At 38.9% G+C, this 20,985-nt stretch overlaps 1 protein-coding gene and 1 non-coding gene across 2 annotated transcripts in view; one reads left to right on the top strand and one right to left on the bottom strand.

Annotated features, from left to right (window-relative positions):
* The window catches only part of CAPZA1 (capping actin protein of muscle Z-line subunit alpha 1), a 50,535-nt gene that overhangs the window by 25,048 nt on the left and 4,502 nt on the right, over window positions 1–20,985 (bottom strand). The gene's annotated exons all lie outside the window — the stretch shown is intronic.
* On the top strand, window positions 10,315–10,376 carry LOC118143443 (U7 small nuclear RNA). Its single transcript, XR_004727659.1, has one exon. It is a non-coding gene; the product is annotated as a U7 small nuclear RNA (small nuclear RNA).

Here is a 20,985-nt window from a genome sequence, read left to right as displayed (position 1 = left end):
AACTAAATAAAGTATTATGGAGTATACCAGTACCAATTATCCCAATGCAAGGATGGTTCAATATAGTAAGTTAATGTAACTTACAAATTAAAAGAGGAAAACCATGTGATCATCTCAACTCATGCTGAAAAAAAAAAATTTAACACCTATTACGATATCATAAAAAAAACTAATTGTTTTTGGTAGATATGAAATAAACATCTTTAACTTTAAAAGGTTAATCTACCAAAATTCTATAGCAACCTTAATGAAGCACAAGCAATGTCACTAACTTTATTTATTAATTAATTTATTTTGAGATAGGGTCTTGGCTGTTGTCTAGGCTGGAGTGCAGTGGTATGATCAAGGCTTACTGCAGCCTTAACCTCCTGGGCTCAAGTATCTTCCTGCCTCAGACTCCTGAGTAGCTGGGGCCACACGCACATGTCACCACACCTAATTCTGTAATTTTTATTTTTGTAGAGACAGGTTTCACAATGCACAGGCTGGTCTCAAACTCTAGGTTCAAGTGATCCTCTGGCCTTGGCCTCTCGAAGTGTTGGGATTATAGGTGTCAGCCGCTGTTCCTGCCCTGAGTCATCAACTTTAAAAGCAAGGCTAAGATGACTCCTATTGTCTCTGCTATTCAACACCATATTAGAGGTCGTAAGGAATCCTATGGAAAAACCTATTCTAGAGGTTTTTAACTTAACCTCTGCCGTCTGCCCCCTGTTGCCATTCTCCCTTTCTGGATATACTATTATAAACGGATGATAAAATGTTAGGTTCTAACTTGTTAATCTCATTGGTTTCCTCTATATTTTATCTTTTTTGTCATTTTATGCTTTGCTTGGGGAAAATTCTCAACTCCAATTCACTAATGTATTCTTCATCTGTGCCCATTTTCCTGACCACACAATTTTTAAGAGACAGGGTCTCGATATGTTGCCCAGGCTGGAGTACACTGGTGTGATCATAGCTCACTGCAGCCTCCAATTCCTGGCGCCTCAGGAATCTGCCCACCTTAGCCTCCTGAGTAGCTGGACTTCAGGTTCTTGTCACCAGGCCCAGCGTAACAATTATTTTGACTGTTCAATTTTTAATTTCCAATATTTTTGGTAATTTCTTTTGTCTTTTTCCTTTTTTTTTTTTTTTTGCATTGGCAAGTACGTACAGCAAAGCATTCTTTTAGTGTGTATGCAATCATCTCTATTACTTAGTTTTTTTAGTTGTTTTTTGCTTAGCGACAGTATCTCACTTGATCTTCCAGGCTAGAGTGCAGCAGTGTGATCACAGTTCACTGTAATCTCAAACTCCTGGGCTCAAGTGACTCTCCTGCCTCAAGCTCTCAACTACAGGTGTGCCTTACCATGCCTGGCTAATTTTTAAAAAATTACGGGCCGGGTGCAGTGGCTCACACCTGTAATCCCAGCACTTTGGGAGGCTGAGGCGGGTGGATCATGAGGTCAAGAGATCGACTATCCTGGTCAACATGGTGAAACCCCGTCTCTACTAAGAATACAAAAAATTAGCTGGGCGTGGTGGCGCATGCCTATAATCCCAGCTACTTGGGAGGCTGAGGCAGGAGAATTGCCTGAACCCAGGAGGCGGAGGTTGCGGTGAGCCAAGATCTCACCACTGCACTCCAGCCTGGGTAACAAGAGCAAAACTCCGTCTCAAAAAAAAAAAATTTTAATTTCCTGCAGAGAGAGTCTCACTTTGTTACCCAGGTTGGTCTCAATATCTTGGCCTCAAGTGATCCTCCCACCTCAGCTTCTTAAAGCACTGAGATTATAGGTGTGAGCCACTGTGCCCAGCATAACTACCCATTTTAAAGTCTTGTTCTAATGTTTCCTAAAAATTTAGATAGATCCTCTGTTCACTGAGTTTGATTCTTCTCTTTCATGGTATTGGTTTTCCATAAATGGTGCTCTGAATTTAATTTAGTTTGCCTAGAGACAATAGTTTGTCTCTAGTGATTATAGGGGAGGGAAAGAGTAGACTGCTTCTGCTCATCAGGATATGTGAACAGTTTATCTTGTGAGCCTAAAGTCCACAGGCTATGTGGGACACTGCTCTGCCTCTATGGTTCCAGTGCTAATACTCAGCACTATATTCTGAGGACAAATGCTATTTTTGTCTTCAGCTTAGCCCAAACAGGAGAGAAGGGAGGAGCTAAGTGGTCCAACTAGCTAGGGAGCAATTCTCCAATTAATCTACTCTAAGACTGTTCTGGGTCCTTTCCAGAAGAACATGGTAGGTATATCTAACAATAAACTGAACCTTATTTCTAGATAGGTATATTCTGCTGACTTCTTTATTTCCTTCAAACAATTTCAATTTCAAGTTATTGATGACCTCATCAAATTCAAACCATTCTTCAGCAGGAAAAAAAACTTTCAAGAGTCTTTTGAAAATAAAGCTGGGGCTAGGTGCGGTGGCTCACGACTCTAATCCCAGCACTTTGGTAGGCTGAGGTGGGCAGATCACCTGAGGTCAGGAGTTCAAGAGCAGTCTGGCCAACATGGCGAAATCTAAGTCTACCAAAAACACAAGAATAAGCTCGGTGTGGTGGTGGGCGCCTGTAATCCCAGCTACTTGGGAGGCTGGGGCAGGAGAATTGCTTGAACCCAGAAAGTGGAGGTTGCAATGAACCAAGACTGTACCATTGTACTCCAGCCTGGGCAACTGAGGGAGACTCTGTCTCAAAAAAAAAAAAAAAAAAAAAAGTTGACACTGAGAAGAGAATTAGAAAAAAAACAGAAACTTAGGCCAGGCACGGTGGCTCATACCTGTAAATCCCAGCACTTTGGGTGGCTGATGTGGGCAGATCATTTGAGGTCAGTTCGAGACCAGCCTGGCTAACACAGAGAAACCCCATCTCTACTAAAATTATAAAAATTAGCCAGGCATAGTGGCGCACACCTGTAATTCCAGCTACCTGAGTGGCAGAGGCCGAATCTCGTTCTTGAACCCAGAAGGTGGAAGGTGCAGTGAGCTAAGATTGAGCCACTGCACTCTATCCTGGGCAACAGGGTGAGACTCTGTCTCAGAAAAAGAAAACAATTGCAACTTTAATATCCCTAAGCTTATACAAATAATCTTACTGTAACGTCACTCTTATTCTGCAAATGACAAAGAAAAGCTGTTCTGTGATGAAACCAGTCAGAAAGGCCTATGGAGCAAGGTAGAATGGAAAATCTGGGTTCCAAAAACTGTGTCTGTTGGTCCATTAGCTAACTAGATTTGTGATTCTGGAAACATTGTTTTTGGCCCTGCACTTTTCTCATTATAATCCAACTCTTCAAAAAGTCATATTAGAAGATCTGCAAAATTTCTTTTAGCTATAAAATCCTACAATCTTTCTAAGACTAGGAAGACAAAAGGTGGTATGTGGAATACCTGGAAACAGGCATCAGGAATTCGCACCACAAAAATATACGTTGGAATATTCTTAGGTACATAAAGTTTTAGAACCCTGCCTTGAAGGGTAATTACAGATAGTGTGTTATTTTTTCTGCGATGAACACTGGTGGAGAGGAAATACTCCATAAGGCTCTTATATTAACTGAGCAAAATAAAAAGGGATTCTAAACAGGAAGAAATCCTGCTCAACTCATGAAAATGACACTACATAGGACTATTACAACATAGATTTCTAACTATATTTTCCTTGGCATGTACACTTAATCATATTTCTGTACTTTTCAACTGTTGGTATAAATCTCTTATTTAAGAAATCAGTAATCCTACTTTTAATAATAAACCTTTTTTTTTTTTTTTTTTAGTCTATTTGTGACAAATCCACGTGGTGAGCTATGGTCTATACCCTTTCTGTCAAGGTGCATTTCTTATAATCTTTACATAATTGTGAAACTCTTTTCAGTCAAGCAAAGCGTGTGTAATCCAAAAAAAAAAAGTATATATATATATTCATATATATCAAAAAAGTATCTTTTCTGAAAAGAATAAAGGAAGAAAGCTACAGCCATATTTCACATACCACTTATATAACATAATGTTTGAATATATAATAAAATTACCAAACTGAAAATTCAAGATACTAATATTCCCAAAGTCCCACCCAAATTTTCAAAAGCTACAAAATCTGACGGAATTGGTACAACTGTAAGAACAGCAGTTTGTCCAGATAGAAGATGAACTGATACTGCATAAGGGGGGTCATAATTCACCCATTCAGCAAACCAGGAAGAGAAGTATCAGTAAATAAAGACTGAAGACTGGATAAGACATTGTCACCACCCTCAAGGACCTGAATGAAGCCTAGATAGTAACGTAGCAAGCAGGTGTTAAATGCAGAGTGAGGCACAAAGGAAGATGCAATCAACTCTATACCTCCATTAAAAAGGGGGTGGTCTTCAAAGGCAGTGATGTTTGAGATGGATTGGAGGATGAGGAGGTAAGACCAGGGAGGGCATTCCAAGTAAAGGAAACAGTAAGTACAAACTAAGGCAATATGTCATAACAAACTGAATGCAGACATTTACACGATTTACAAATGTAAACAATGTTACTCCTCACACTAATTCCTTTTTTATTTTGGAAAATAAAGTTTTTTGTTTTAACAACAAATAACTAATTATGTTAAAATGTAATAGTTTTATTAAGTATCAGTTTTTTGTTTTGTTTTTGAGATAGAGTCTTGTTCTATCACCTAGACTGGAGTGCGGTGGTATGATCTGGGCTCACTGCAACCTCCATCTCCCAGGTTCAAGCAATTCTCCGGCCTCACCCTCCTGAGTAGCTGGGATTACAGGTGCATACCAATACCCCAGCTAATTTTTGTATTTTTAGTAGAGACACAGTTTTATCATGTTGGCCAGGCTGGTCCTGAAGTTGTGACCTCAAATGATCCACCTGCCTTGGCCTCACAAAGTGCTGAGACTACAGGCGTGAGCCACTGTGTCCGGCCTCAGTTTTAATACCTAATTCAATAGACATAAGCCACACAAATAAAAATTCAGTTTTTAAGTATGTAAAGGGGTCCTGACAGTTTAAAAGTTTGAGAAGTGCTCCATTTGTTGACTCGGGTAAATGTTTATAATATGCTGTTCAATGAAAAGGATTTTTACTCCTTTCCTGGTCTTTTAAAAATTATATATTTACATCTATGTATAGCTACTAAATTTTAACTAGGAACTGTCTCTAGTACAAAAGAATTTTTTTCTCTTTTTCTGACTTACCTCTATGTTCAAAAAGCTATACAAGAAATATAAGTTTACTAGTGTGGTAAAGCAAATTAAAAATTGTTCAAATAAAAAAAGGAGCATGTCAACATTCCTCATCCTTTATTTTTTTTTTTTAAAGATGAAGGAGGAAATAAAGGAAGATAAAGGCTATTGAGTGACATGAAAACTGAAAACACCAGGTCAAGGAAGCCAAAGGACTGAATGAGGTAAGGTTGTAAAAATCCTAAGGCAATAAAGAAAGCTTTTTAAAGTTCCTACTTGACCAAGACCTTTGACTTATTCACTTAATATCTCTATAGTACCTTATGTTTTAAAATATACTGATTAATTGGTTAAACAAGGAAATTATATAAAAGAAAAAGGTAAACTAAAAGCTCACTTCTATTTTCTAAGTTAAAAAGTAGGGCAAGGGAAGAAAACCTAGTAGTAGTATTTGAATTCGGGTTCGAGTGCTGAAAAAACTTAAGTATTCCTTGAGCATCTGAGAATATCAACAACAGAAGAAATATCCAATTAGAGGAACCAAAACATCTCTCAGTTTTTAAACGAAAGTGGAGAGATCTGAAGGTATATGCGATGGCAAGGGTGAAATACTTAATGAGTGGTTAAAAAGAATGTAGTTATCATTAGATGCCAACATGGGATTCTAAAACACATTGTCATGGCAGGAAATCCCATGTTATTTCCTGACAGTTATGAAAATGGTGGATGGTTATTAGATATTTGACAGTTTTTGAAGTGTTGATTTTTCACTATTTGAACACAATACCACAAATATACCTTGAAGTAGTAGTAGACATAATACATAATTTTAATAAAATTATATAATAGACATAATTATATAGACATTACATAAAATTATACATTGTCTATAATGTGATATGTGTGTGTACACACACACACACACACACACACACACACACACACACACAGTCTTGTTCTGTTGCCCAGGCTGGAGTACAGTGTCGTGATCTCAGCTCACTACGACCTCTGTCTCCTGGGTTCAAGCAACTCTTCTGCCTCAGCCACCCAAGTAGCTGGGATTACAGGCATGTGCCACCACACCTGGGTAATTTTTGTATTTTTAGTAGGGACGGGGTTTCACCATGTTGGTCATGCTGGTCTCACACTCCTGACCTCAGGTGATCCACCCACTTCAGCCTCCCAAAGTGCTGGGATTACAGATGTGAGCCACTATGCCCAGCCTGATACACATTTACATATTCACTATAAAATCTAAAGTCTGTTCCACCGCTCTTCCTTCTCTAATTCCTCCACTCATACCACTTAGCTCCTAGACTTACAGCTACACTCATGCCTCAGGGCGTATTTCTCCTTCCTCTGGCCAGAAATGCTCTCTTGGATGATTCACTCCAAGCTTCATTCAATCTCTGTTCAAATGTTACCTGCCAAATAAACTACCCTTCCCTAACTCCCATATATAAATTAGCTGTTGTATCCTTCCAACCGTTACAATTCTAGACCCTTTACTGTTTTATTTTTCTTCAAGGAATTTGCTACCACTGAACATATACTTACATGTTTACTGTCCAACACCCCCCAAAGAAGTCTAAGATCATTGAGCAAGAGTCAGTAAACTGCTATTGTAAAGGGCAGATGGGCTTTGTGAGTCACACAGTTTCTGTCGCAACTGTAAACAAATAAGCATGACTGTGTTCCAATAAAACCTTATTTTGTACATTGAAATTAGTATTTCATGTAATTTTCACATCATGAAATATTATTCTTTTTTGTTTTCAACCATTCGCAAACAGCATTAGTTTATAAGCCCTATAAAAACAAGCAATAGGCCCAGCACAGCAGTTCACACCTGTTATCCCAATATTTTAGGAGGCCAAATCTGGATGATGGCTTGAGCTCAGGAATTCAAGACCCAGCCTAGGCAACATAGCAAGATCTTATCTCTATTAAAAATAATAAAGCAAGAGCCTGTCTCAATAAACAACAAAACAGAACAAAATCAGGTAGTGGACTAGATTTGGCCCACTGGCCGTAGTTTGTCAACCCCTGACATAGAACAAAAAAACTTGTTATTTTTGTTCACTGCTGTATACCCAGGACTGAGACCTAGAACATGCTAGAAATGTAAATAAACGAATACTATTTTATTGTTTATGAAATTCTTTCATAATCTGTTTCTTTTTTGATCTTTAAAACAGTTTGTTAAAACATGCAGGGAAGAGACCATTATCCCCATTTATAAATCAAAAAATAGGTTCACAGAGTGTGAATGTCTTGCCTAAGACCACATGCTTATAATAAATGGGTGGAGCTGGAATTATAACTTAGACATTCAACTATATCATGTAGTATTAAATGGAAATAAAATTCTAGAGGATTACCTTTAGTGTATCACATGAATTTGGCTTTGTCCTTTTAGACTATTTTTACCAAGAATTGAGTTAAAGCTACGCTTATGAAAGATGCAGTTGTCACAAAGTTAGGAGCAATAGATAAAACGATAAATAGTGAGTTTAAAAGTCAACATTTTATCTAACTTCAAAACTGAGTCAAAGCTAGGATGAAATTAACAGAGCAAAAGGGGAGAGGGAAATGGCTAAGCAGTTAGTGATTGAAAAAATATTTTTGCTACAATACATATGAGGGATGTCATTTTCATTAATAGTGATTTAGTTAATCATTTTCAAGGGTGGGAGAGGGAAAGAAAGGAGAAGGCAGGTATCTCCTATAAAGGGGAAGTATGCTAGCTCCCCTAACTTGAGAATCACTAATATGAAGGTTTTAGGTGAACAAAAACTAAACTGCTGCTTTAAAAAAAAAAAGCCTTTGGCCGGGTGCGGTGGCTCAAGCCTGTAATCCCAGCACTTTGGGAGGCCGAGGCAGGTGGATCACGAGGTCAAGAGATCAAGACCATCCTGGTCAACATGGTGAAAACCCGTCTCTACTCAAAATACAAAAAATTAGTTGGGCACGGTGGTACGTGCCTGTAATCCCAGCTACTCAGGAGACTGAGGCAGGAGAATTGCCTAAACTCAGGAGGCGGAGGTTGCGGTGAGCCGAGATTGCGCCATTGCACTCCAGCCTGGGTAACAAGAGAGAAACTCCATCTCAAAAAAAAAGCCTTTAAAAAATTGTCCCTATTTCATAAAGTAACAGTTTCACTATACACTGTATATATCAGTATCTACACTGAACGGTATAACTCCTTGAATATTTTAAAGGGAGAATATTGAGGCTTATACACAATTTCCTCTTTCATATATTTAAATATTACAATAATGTTACTAATATAAAATTCACTGTATTTTGTTTCTAACCCTAAAAAGGGAGGATTTTAAATATATAAATATAATCAACAAAAGGTAAGATTTCCTGCTAGGCATGGTGTGGCTCATGCCTGTAATCAGCACTTTGGGAGGCTGAGTTGGGCGGATCACCTGAGGTCAGGAGTTTGAGATCAGCCTAACATGGAGAACTCCTGTTTCTACTAAAAATATAAAAATTAGCCAGGTGTAGTGGTGGGTGAGGCGGAAGAATTGTTTGAACCCAGGAGGCAAAAGTTGCAGTGAGCTGAGGTCACGCCACTGCACTCCAGCCTGGGCAACAAGAGCAAGACTTCGCAATTAATTAATTAATTAATTAAAAAGATGTCCTAAATTTCCATTTTTTCCCATTCTTCTTATCCTGTTCTCTCTAAAAGGGGGAAATAATAATAAACCAATCCTTGCAAGATTCAAAATTTCACTTTCACATTACTAGTATTTGTACTGAAAGTTTAAAAAAGTCATTTTACTGTCCCTAGAAATGACTTAATTTTCTTAGATTTTCATATATCATATTTTAGCAAGAATCTTAAGAAAATATACTAAGGAATTTATAAAACTGTAGCTTATTAAATAATCTTTTAATAACAGACCCCATACATCTAATCAACACTGCACCTATTCATAACTAGCTTTTATTTTTTATTTTGAGACCGAGTCTTGCTCTGTCACCCAGGCTGAAGTGTGGTGGTGCGATCTTGGCCCACGGCAACCTCTGCCTCCTGGATGCAAGCAACTCTCCTGGCCTAGCCTCCTGAGTAGCTGGGATTACAGGCGCCTGCCACCGTGCCTGGCTAATTTTTTTTTTATTTTTAGTAGAGACGCGGTTTCACCATGTTGGCCAGGCTGGTCTCAAACTCCTGACCTGCCTTGGCCTCTCAAACTAATGGGATTACTGGTGTGAGCCACCACTTGGGCCCAGCCATAACTAGTTTTTAAAATGATTTCCTTGGGCCAGGCACAGTGGCTCATGCCTATAATCCTAGCACTTTGGGAGGCCAAGGTGGGTTAGGAGTTTGAGACCAGCCTGGCCAACGTGGTGAAACCCTGTCTCTCCTAAAAATGCAAAAATTAGCTGGTTGTTGTAATCCCAGCTTCTCCATCTCAAAAGAAAAAAAATATTTTTCCTTGACAATCGCATACAAAAGAACTTCAAGTTAAATATTTACCAACTGCAACTCTTTGTGAGCATTGGTGAATAATTCTACACAGAAAAGGGAGAGTTATTTAGCTAGATAATATCCACATTCCACTTAACAGCAAGGCCTGGTCAGTTTATACCACCCCAATTGTGTACACTTTAGGAGCCAAATTTCTGCCAGCATGTCTCCCTGGTGAAAGTTGTGCCTTTCTCCCCATCTTTGCCTGTCTAAATCCTTCCCATCTTTTTAAAGTTGGGTTCTTCCAACCCAACCCAATCTTAAAAAGTGTTCAAAGTGTATTTGAACACTTATCATATCACCTAAAATATAAGTGCTATTGACAATTAGTTCTATAGATACTAGTCTGCCTCCAAAGACTCAAGTTTTTTTTGGGGAGAGAAACTGCTTTGCTTTCCTTTTCTATACATTACAGGGTCTAGCAAATTAAATTACACATAGCAGGCAATGAATAAATGTTTACAAAATCCCCTTTGAATAAAATAATGTAAAGGAAACGTTCTCAGCTTTAAGGATTATTATGAGGTACTATGGCAAAATGGAAAGACATAGGCTCTGGATTGGACAGACATGGTGTTGAATTTCAGACACTTAAAAATCTCTTTGAACGATGTCCTCTCCCTAAAGTGGGACAGTATGTACTCCTTAAAAATTGTTGTGAAGTGTTACAACTCTTTTAGAATTTGTGTGGCAGGTTTTCTGGTTTTCACCAGAAATCTTTTAAATTTTTAAAAATTGTGCTGAAGATTAAATAATAATATACAGTCAAGTCTTTGGCAGAACACTTATAATAGGAGAGGCTCAATAAATGTCAGCTACTAACTGGTCACAGCAAGATAACTGTCACTTTAAATTATAAACTGAGCAAACTCTTCAAATTACTACTTCAGAGAAAATAATTCTCTTTTTCTAGAAATCCTTTGGGTCCTAGCCATTTATATTCTCTATCATTATCATCATAATAACCCCCACCAATAACTACAAACAGTAGCAACTTCTTACTGACCAAAAAAGCTTTATGAAAATGTCTGTAACAATGTCTCTTTAAAGTAATAACACATATTTCAAAGTTTTTTCAAGTTTCCTAAACAGGGTACACTTTAAGAAAGCACAATAGTAGTAAATTGTGCCTCTGTAAATATTTACTTATTTTTACTCTAAGCCATTTTAAAAGTATTCAAGAATAAATAGTTGCATTTATTTTCCTGAAAGAGATATATACAGGACATTATTCTTATCCTGGTAAGAAAGTAAGTTCTCTTTGCATAAAATCCAATGCTCTTTCCTAAGGGAATTTTTCCCATTTGAAGGTATTTCGATGTTGCATCAAACTAAAAAACTTCAGTATGGCAAGGAGAAAATTAACAGAATGAGAAAACAACCCACTGCCTGGGAGGAAATATCTGCAAACCATACATCTGATAAAGGGCTAATACCGAAAATATATAAGGAACTCAAAACAACTCAACAGCAAGAAAACAAATAACCCAATTTTAAAATGGGCAAAAGGTCTAAACACATTTATCAGAAGAGATACAAATGGGCAACAGATATATGAAAAAATCCTCAACATCTCTAATCAGGGAAATGCAAATTAAAACCACAGTGAGATATCACCTCATGCCTGTTAGAATGGCTGTTATCAAAAAAGACAAATGAGGCCCGGTGCTCATGCCTGTAATTCCAGCACTTTGGGAGGCCGAGGCGGGTGGATTATGAGGTCAAGAGATTGAGACCATCCTGGTGAACATGGTAAACCCCCATCTCTACTAAAAATACAAAAATTAGCTGGGCATGGTGGTGCACGCCTGTAGTCCCAGCTACTCGGGAGGCTGAGGCAGGAGAATTGCTTGAACCCAGGAGGCAGAGGTTGTGGTGAGCCGAGATCACACCATTGCACTCCAGCCTGGGTAACAAGAGCGAAACTCCGTCTCAAAAAAAAGACAAATGATAACAAGTCTTGGGCCAGGATGAGGAGAAAAATAAACCCTTCTATTTTGTTGGTGGGAATGTAAATTAGTATAGCCATTTTGGAAAATATTAATAGCATGGAAGTTCCAAAAAATACTAAAATTACCATATGACTCAGAAATTCACTTCTGGATAGATAGCCAAAGGAACTGAAATTGGTACGTCAGAGAGATATCTGCATTCCCATGTTCATTTCAGCAGTATTCACATTAATCAAGATATGAAAGTATCAACCAATTCAACAGATGAATGGATAAAGAAAATGTTTTATATACACACAATGAAATACTCTACAGCCTTTAAAAAGAAGGAAATTTTGTCATTTGCAACAACAAGGATGGACCTGAAAGATATTATGCTAAGTGAAATAAGCCTGACACAGAAAGATGAATACTGCATAATCTCACTGTAAGATATGTGGAATCTAAAACCAATCTCAGAGAAACAGAATAGAATGGTGGTTACCAGAGGCTGGGGGGTCAGGGAACGGATGGGGAAAGGAAAGACATCAAAGACAGCAATCAGAAGGTACAAAGTTACAATTAGACTGGAAGAGTAAGTTTTAGTGCTCTACTGCACTGCATGGTGACCACAGTTAATAATGTGCTGTATATAGCACTGGTTTCACTAAATAAAAGTTATTCTTATCTATGTTTTTAAAAATTCAAAATCAGCTAAATATTATTTTCCCAGTTTAGACCTGGAGACACCTATGTGTCTTAGAAATAAAATATGCACTTAGAAATAAAATTGTAGATGTACATGGTTTATTTTGATTTGTCATCAACAGCAAGAGTAAGACTTGAAAAGCATAAAGATATGTCTTAAATTAGGATCAACGTTATAAAAAATAGATGGTGGCACTTCCAAATAATTTGCTTTAAAATTCACTCTTTCAAAAGACATTTTAATAGTCTTTAGAAACTGTTTTCTCTATTAGTAGCCAATTATGAGTTTTATTAGACCCAAGTAGCTAGCGAAGCCAGGCAAGTTAGTTTTAAGTAGAACAATTTCACTTTAAAACATTCTACAAACTTAACAGAATAACTGCTTTTTTGGCTACGTCTTAAACACTTGACTATTTAGTAAAGTAATTATGTACACCACAGACACACACGAAGTGGTATACTTCAGGCTTCTCTCTAAGACCTCTTTTGAACTAGGATTTGACACCCCACCCCACCTCCCTTACCCACATCCCCGTCTCTGGCCTGCCTAGCCCAGTTTTAGCAAGAATCTGCCCACCCTTGATATCTGATCAAGTTCTTCATCCCCTACCTTTGACATGTAAGTCTTTGACCTGCCTTCAGCAAGAATCCCCCTACCCTCATGTTTCTTCTTAATAATGTTCTCCCTCACTCTGCTTATTGGGTATATGTAAATACCCAGCTGTTTTTACTGTATTAGGAGTTGAGCCTGATTTTTTTGCCTTATTTTAATAGTTTTTCTTTTTTTAGATTAAGTCTTGCTCTGTCACCCAGGATGGAGTGCAGTGGTGTGATCTCGGCTCATTGCAACCTGCACCTCCTGGGTCCAAGCAATTCTCCTGCCTCAGCCTCCCAAGTAGCTGGGATTATTACAGGCATCCACCACCACGTCCTGCTAATTTTTGTATTTTTAGTAGAGATGGGGTTTCACCATGTTGGCCAGGCTGGTCTTGAATTCCTGACCCCAGATGATCCACCTGCCTTGGCTTTCCGAAGTGCTGGGATTACAGACATACCATACCCAGCCATAACAGTCTTTTTAACTGTTTTAATAAGCATTAAAATAATTTTTACTTGAACTAGGAGTCATTGTATTTCATACCACTTAGTATAGTCATGTTTAAAAATGACATACTTGGCGGGGGGGGGGTTCAAAAAAAAGAAAAAAGATGACATACTTAAGCATAAAATTTACAACATATAAGAATGTCAAATAGCAGCTCCTATTTTCTAGTTATCCCTTTCAACCACTCCCTTTTAATTTATAACTTCTCTATATCCCACATGAGAAATCATTCCTTAAGTGCTCATTCTGGACTCTCCTAATATAAGGTATCCAGAATGTTGGTAAAAGATTGACAAGCATTCATCTTCTGTGTTTATTTAGAAGTTCAAAGTGATAAGCCACAGTCATGAATTATTAAACAAAATAAAAATTTTAAAGTATTGGCTCAATCTCAGTGAAGATTAAAAAGTTAAGTCTTATCCCAAATGCAAAATAGCACTGATATATATACATAGAAGGAAAGGACCCTATTTAGTTTAATTTGCAGATCTGCCTAAATGTCTAGATCAAGAACTACAGAAATACAAAAATCTGAGGTAAAACACCCAAACTAGGAAAAGAAGATTAAAATGCATGAAAATATCCTATAAGCAACTTGTTTAGGAGCTTAAATATGCTTTAAAAAAATGCCTACAAGGTTAAAAAATTAGGAAAAAGCCTCTTTGAACCTATTCTGGTCTGAGGGCTGCCCGAAAATAAAATAAATTAGGGAAAAATGACCAAGAACTTTCAGATTCACATATTAGCAAGCAACAATGCAGATGTCAAGTTTGAAACGGTAAAATTCGGCAGTGAGAACACATGATAGATGGAAAAAGCAGGAGTGGGAAACAAAAACGATTCTCTAAGATCTCACAGGTATCTGGCATGTCATGACATTCTAACTTAAAGAATATCTTTTTATCATTTTTTTCCCTCAAAATCACTGGGAGTCAGATACGGTTTCACATGCCAGCTTTACCGCTAAATTGCTTGGGTATTAGTTTCTCCATTTGTGATTATAAAACCTACTCATATCTAGGACTGTTTTAAGAACCCAATGTCAATCTTTTACCAACGTTCTGGATAACTTATATTAGGAGGGGGACTCCCATATAGCAGATACTTAATTTTTTATCCCTAAGCAAATGCCTAAACGTCACTGGATTCTGAGTTATGTTATCTTTCAAAAAAGTTCAGCTCTTTGTGTTTAACAATTTGTTCATTCAAACCACAAAACAATTAATGTGGTCTCAGGCACTGAGGCGAATCCTAGAGATAAAGACAAAGAGTAGAACTGTCAAAGAAGTAAGCCAACAGATTATCTTTTGCCTTAAATCAGTGGTTCTGGACCTTGTCTACACATTAGAATAGTCTGGGAAGATTTAAATATACTGATATATGGGTTCCACCTGCAGAAATTCTGATGTAATAGATCTGGGGTAGGGCTTGGGCATCAGTTTAAAAGCTTCCTGAGGTGATTCTAACGTGCTGCCAAAGTTGAGAGTCACTATCTTCAGCTAATATAAAGTGCAAATCATTCTGGTGGATACAAACAACATAGATGAATATAATACAGAGTAAGAACCTTAGCTTTCCAATCTTTGTATACTTTACCACTGGTAACAGAACAATTTGTACAAATAATAGCCTTCAGGAAAGATGTGCCAACATTTAAAACTAACTATAATTCAGGCTCGGCACGGCAGGCTCATGCTTGTAATCCCAGCACTTTGTGAGGCCAAGGCAGGCAGATCGCTTGAGCCCAGCCTGGGCATACAGTGATATCTCATCTCAAAAAATAAAAAATAAAATAATCAGCTGGAACTGGGAGCGGTGGCTCATGCCTGTAATCCCAGGAGTTTGAGCCCACCTGGGCACAGAGTGATTATCTTGTCTCAAAAAATAAAAAATAAAATATTAGCTGGGGCCGGGTGCAGTGGCTCATGCCTATAATCCCAGGAGTTTGAGACCAGTCTGGGCAATATACTGACACTGTCTCTAAAAAAAAAAAAAAAAAATTTTTTTAAGATAGGGTTTCACCATGTTGGCCAGGCTGGTCTTGAACTCCTGACCTCTGGTGATCCGCCCACCTTGGCCTCCCAAAGTGTTGGGATTACAGGCGTGAGCCACCATGCCCGGCCAAAAAAAAATTGTTTTAATTAGCTGCATGCCTTCAGTCCCAGCTACTCAGTAGGTAGGCTGAGGTGGGAGGATGGCTTAAGCCCAGGAGACAGAGGTTACAGTGAGTCAAGATCCCACCACTGAACTCCAGTCTGGGTGTCAGAGTGAGACCCTGTCTCAAAAATAAAATTAAAAACTACTATAACTCAAATCAGCAAAATTGCCAAAGCAGTAGTACAGATTACACAAGGCTCAGAACTTAAGAGCAAGGAAATGGATATTGAGCTGGGTTGGTGAAAGACAACTACAAAGAAAAGGAGAAGCTGGGCTCTGCCAAGTGCTTTAGATGGGCTGGAAGGGAGGGCACAATGAGTGAGGGAATAAGAACAAAAAAGGTAGTGGGAAAACACCCTTCTGTTTCGTCAAACAGGAAATAATAAAAGAGAAGGATAAAGTAAGTCAGATAGCAGTAATGATGCTAATATCAAATCTGGTTTTATTCTGTACATCATAGGCAATGGTCCCTTGCTGAAGCTTTCTGAGGACAAAGCTCCATTAATACAAATCTAGGCCGGGCAAGGTGGCTCACGCCTGTAATCCCAGCACTTTGGGAGATGGAGGCAGGCGAATTAGAAGGTCAGGAGTTCAAGACCAGCCTGGTCAACATAGTGAAACCCCATCTCTACTAAAAATACAAAAATTGGCCTGGCATGGTGGCACGTGCCTGTAGTCCCAGCTACTCGAGAGGCTAAGGCAGGAGAATTGCTTGAACCCAGGAGGTGGAGGTTGCAGTGAGCCAAGACTGCATCACTGAACTCTAGCTTGGGCAACAGAGACTTTGTCAGAATGAATGAATGAATGAATGAATAAATAAATACAATCTATCAGTAATACAGAAGTACTGGAGTCCTCAAATATGGCCTCACAAAATTTGGAAATCAGACTGCCCTATGAGAGTTGACAACGAAATCAAGAAAGATGCTATCAGAGCAAGATTCATTCACTCAACAAATAGCAGAAGACCCACTACGTTTTAGGCAATGGTGACTCACTAGCATACTGTCTTCATGGAGTTTACAGTGTAGTGGGTAATGCTAAGGAGAAAAAGGGCAAAGAAAGGGACATGAAATGTTAGAATTTGGAATTGTACAGAATAACCAGAGAAGGCTTCATTAAGGAGGTGACTTCTGGTTAAGTATCTGAAGTGCGGGATACAGAAGGAAGAGCACTCCAGAAAAAGGAACAAATGCAAAGATTCTTCAGTGAGAATATGTGATTGACACCGAGAAGACTAGGAGAAGAACAGGTAGGAGATAAAGTAAGAGGTAATCTTCTCCTGGCAGCTTTAGAGTTAAAAAAAAAAAAAAAAAAAAGTAAGAGATACATGGCAAAGAGTTAACATCCCATAACACAGGGACTTGTCAGAAGACGATGGGAAGCCATGAGACGGCTTTGAGCAGAAAAGTCACATGTTCTGACCTTCATTTTAACCAGATCATTCTGGATGCTTCATTCAGGATAGATTGCTGGGAAGAAGCAATAGCAGAAGCAGGGAAACCAGAAAAAACAGTATGGTAATGATCTAGAGGTCACAGTGGTTTCTTCCAGAGTGGTTGGAATAAGGGTGTGGTAAGAAATAGTCAAATTCTGGTTTAAAGACAAATCCTACAGGATTTGCCAGTGGACTGTATGTGGATTGTGAGAGAAATAGGAGTCAAAGATAATTCTAATGTTGTTGACCTGAGCAACTAAAGAATGGAAGTGTCATTAACTAAGGAGGACAGACTGAAGGAGAAGCTGTAGCATGCAAATTTTTGAGCCCTCCAAAACTCTCCTGCTAGTAACGTGACAACAAATGAACCTATCTAGAGAAAAAATGTCCACTGCTGCTATACAAAGACCTGACTTGGTTTTGGTGTTTGGTATATATGCTATTATGAAAGAAAATGTCATCAATATTTTAGACTATCTAGTTAACGTCCTTCTTCTAATTCCATGCTCCATTAAAACATTCTAACTTGATTTCCCATGTTCCTGACCTACCTGAAAAAAAGAATCTAGTTACTTCTATATGTATGGTTATTCCACTTTTATACATTAGTTTCATAAGCCTAGCTAAAATGAGTTTATCCCCGAGAGAGACTTGGGTTTAGTATCCTGATCAATCAGGCTTCTGAGCTAAATAAGCAAAGGACTAAGATTTGAACCACAGCAAGTTCGCTAAGATAATGGTTCTCAAGTATCCCAATAATTATTGAGAGGCTTATTAGAAATATTTTCTGACCACTGGTTCCAAAAAATTCTGATTCGGTACACATAGGATAGAACTCAGAGACCTGCTTTTGAAAGAAAGAGATTCTACTGTAGGCAAGGATGTTCTAAGATATTGTCATACTGTAAAGTTTCTCCCTGACCTTTTCACAGGGACTTTAATTATCTTTAAATTTCTAGAGCCATGTTTTTCAATGTGTGTTTAATAACACAGCATAAATACTAGAATTCTTCACGGCATACTTAAGCTCAAAAGGGCACTAAGCAACTTTGTTTTGTTTTTGAGACAAAGTCTCACACTGTTGCCCAGGCCAGGCTGGAGTTCAATGGGGTGATCTCGGCTCACTGCAACCTCCTACTATCAGATTCAAGTGATTCACCCAAGTGGCTGGGACTACAGGCATATGCCACTATGCTCGGCTAATTTTTGTATTTTTTGTAGAGGTAGGGTTTCACTACGTTGTTCAGGCTGTCTAGAACTCCTGGGCTCAAGGAATCTGCCTGCCTTGGCCTCCCAAAGTGCTGGGATTACAGCCATGAACCACGGCACTGGGCCATTCAGCAGCAATTATCATGCAGTCAGGACCAGAGAACACCAATGTTTCAGTGTCTATAAAAGCATCCAGGTTACTACATCATTAACTAGGTTGCTGTTTAGGACTATGTCATTCTTTCATCAAAACTGCTTACTATCTTACTATATACTCAAAGGAATCAAAATGGGTAAGCACGTAGGCTCTGACAGCAAACAGCAGCATTGTATCCACTCTGCCATTTACTAGTTCTGGACACTTGGTCATATATTTTAACATGAAATGTGCCTGTGCCTTAGTTTACTCTACTGTAAAATGGGCATAAGTATCTGTCCAATAAGGATGTTGTGAGATAAATGCACGGTTAATACATAAATTAGCGAGCACAAAATAAGTACTTAAATGTCATCCAAATATAAAACCAAGAATCCATAAGGCAAAGTTCTCTCACCATCTTCCTTTGGTGCAGTCTGGCATTATGCTGTTTTCTTGTTTATACGGTATGTTATACCATGACCTATACTCAACAGAACATTCCATCAGTGTTCCATTTCACCAACACTGCCTTAACAATCTGTATGTGCAGTTGTAGCAAAGATAAATTTTACACACTGCTCAAAATTTCATAATACATTGTAACTGTGAAGAATTTATGATAAACCAGGAAGGATGTAGAGAAAAAGAAGAGGCTTGAGGCAGAGATAATTAAAAATGTTGTTAAAAATAATTGAAGCAAGGCAGGGCATGGTGGCTCATGCCTATAATCCCAGCACTTTGGGAGGCAGATGCAGGTGGATCACTTGAGGTCAGAAGTTCGAGACTAGACTGGCCAACATGGAGAAACCCTGTCTCTACTAAAAACACAAAAAAATTAGCAGGGCCTTGTGGTGGTTGCCTGTAATCCCAGCTTGAACCCAGGAGTTGGAGACTGCAGTGAGTCAAGATGGTACCACTGCACTCCAGCCTGGGTGACAGACTGAAACTCCATCTCAAAAACAAAAACAAAAAAACAAGAATTCAAACATTACCGGGTGTGGTGGCTCACGCCTGTAATCCCAGCACTTTGGGAGGCTGAGACGGGTGGATCACCAGGTCAAGAGATCAAGACCATTCTGGTCAACATGGTGAAAATCCGTCTCTACTAAAAATACAAAAAATTAGCTGGGCACGGTGGCGCGTGCCTGTAATCCCAGCTACTCAGGAGACTGAGGCAGGAGAATTGCCTGAACCCAGGAGGTGGAGGTTGCGGTGAGCCGAGATCCCACCATTGCACTCCAGCCTGGGTAACAAGAGCGAAACTCCGTCTCAAAAAAAAAAGAATTCAAACATTAAAAAAAGGTCATGAATGAAAATAAGGTATAAGGAATGTGGACAGGTTAGAGGTATTATTAAGTGAAAAGTGTATTTGTTTGTATATGCATAGAATCAGAAAAGATATTGGCAATTAGAAAGGAATTGGTAATATTGGCTGCTTGTCAGGAAAACTGGGTGGATAGAAAACAGGGGCAGGAGGCCTTTTCTACCATTTTAATTTAATTTTTTGGCAGGGACGGGTAGAGACCGGGATCTTGCTGTGTTGCCCAGGCTAGTCTCAAACTTCTGGGCACAAGTGATTGTCCCACTTCAGCCTCCCAAAATATCGGATTACAGGTTGGCAGCTACCTTGGCTAGGGTGGGGCTCTCATCTGTCAAGCAGGTTTAGGTCCAATTGTACCCCTTTGAGAAGTGGAGTTGATAAGGACCTTCCTCTAGGTGTAATCAGAAGGTCCACTCCACCAATCTCAACTGCTCAGCTATTGTGGGCATGAGGTGCACATGCAGCACAATGACTCTGAGCCCTGTGTGGAAACGCTGTTCAGTGATGCTATGTGGATATCACCTCATTATGTGCTGCACCCATCTTACCACTCTGGAATTGCTCACTGCCTTTGCCTCCCACATTGAGGCCAGAGATGTGGCAAGGAGCCAAGAGTGTGCTGGTACTGAGCAATGACAATGCCAAAAAGACCAACAAGCTGATTTTAGCCTGGACTAGAACACTTATCTAAAAAAGAGCTTCACTTAATTATTTAAATCACTATCTGGAGGGCCACAGTATAAGGCCCTCCAAATGCTTAGCAAGACCAAGATATCATAATTAGGAAGCTAACTTATGGGGGTGGGAGGCAGAAAGCCCTGTGACCATAATGTTTCTGGGTCAAGGCAAGACTGGGGGGGTATCTGGGTGAACCTAAATTTATTTCACTTTCTTATGTCAATCACTGCTTACCCCTTCCAATAGGTCTTCTCCCACTGCTCACTTGAGGTAGCTCTTATCCTTATTTACCAAATCCAGTTGGACAGAATACTGTCAGAGTGAGTGCTGTTTTCTCCATCCTCATCTTTCTATCTCAGTAGCATCTGCTACTCTTTTAATTCATGCCTAGGAAACTTTTTCCCTCTTGGGTCCTTTTCCTTTAAAACACACACTTATTTTAATATGATCACTTAAAGGAGAGTACTTCTAGCAGGTGAAGGAAATACTTTCATTAGGGGCTTTGCAAGGTTCCAAGTATATATACATCATCATTTTGGTAACCATAAGGCTTATGGCATCTACTAGGAAGATGCTCCCAGTGGGGTCAAATATTCTCAGCAGTGGCATGGCAGAGCACCAGTGATGGTAGCAGATGCTTAGATA

The sequence above is a fragment of the Callithrix jacchus genome, chromosome 7 (assembly GCF_049354715.1).
Source record: "Callithrix jacchus isolate 240 chromosome 7, calJac240_pri, whole genome shotgun sequence".
Lineage (NCBI taxonomy): Eukaryota > Metazoa > Chordata > Mammalia > Primates > Cebidae > Callithrix > Callithrix jacchus.
Note: the sequence above shows the minus strand (reverse complement) of the source record. Positions and strands in the feature narration are given on the sequence as shown.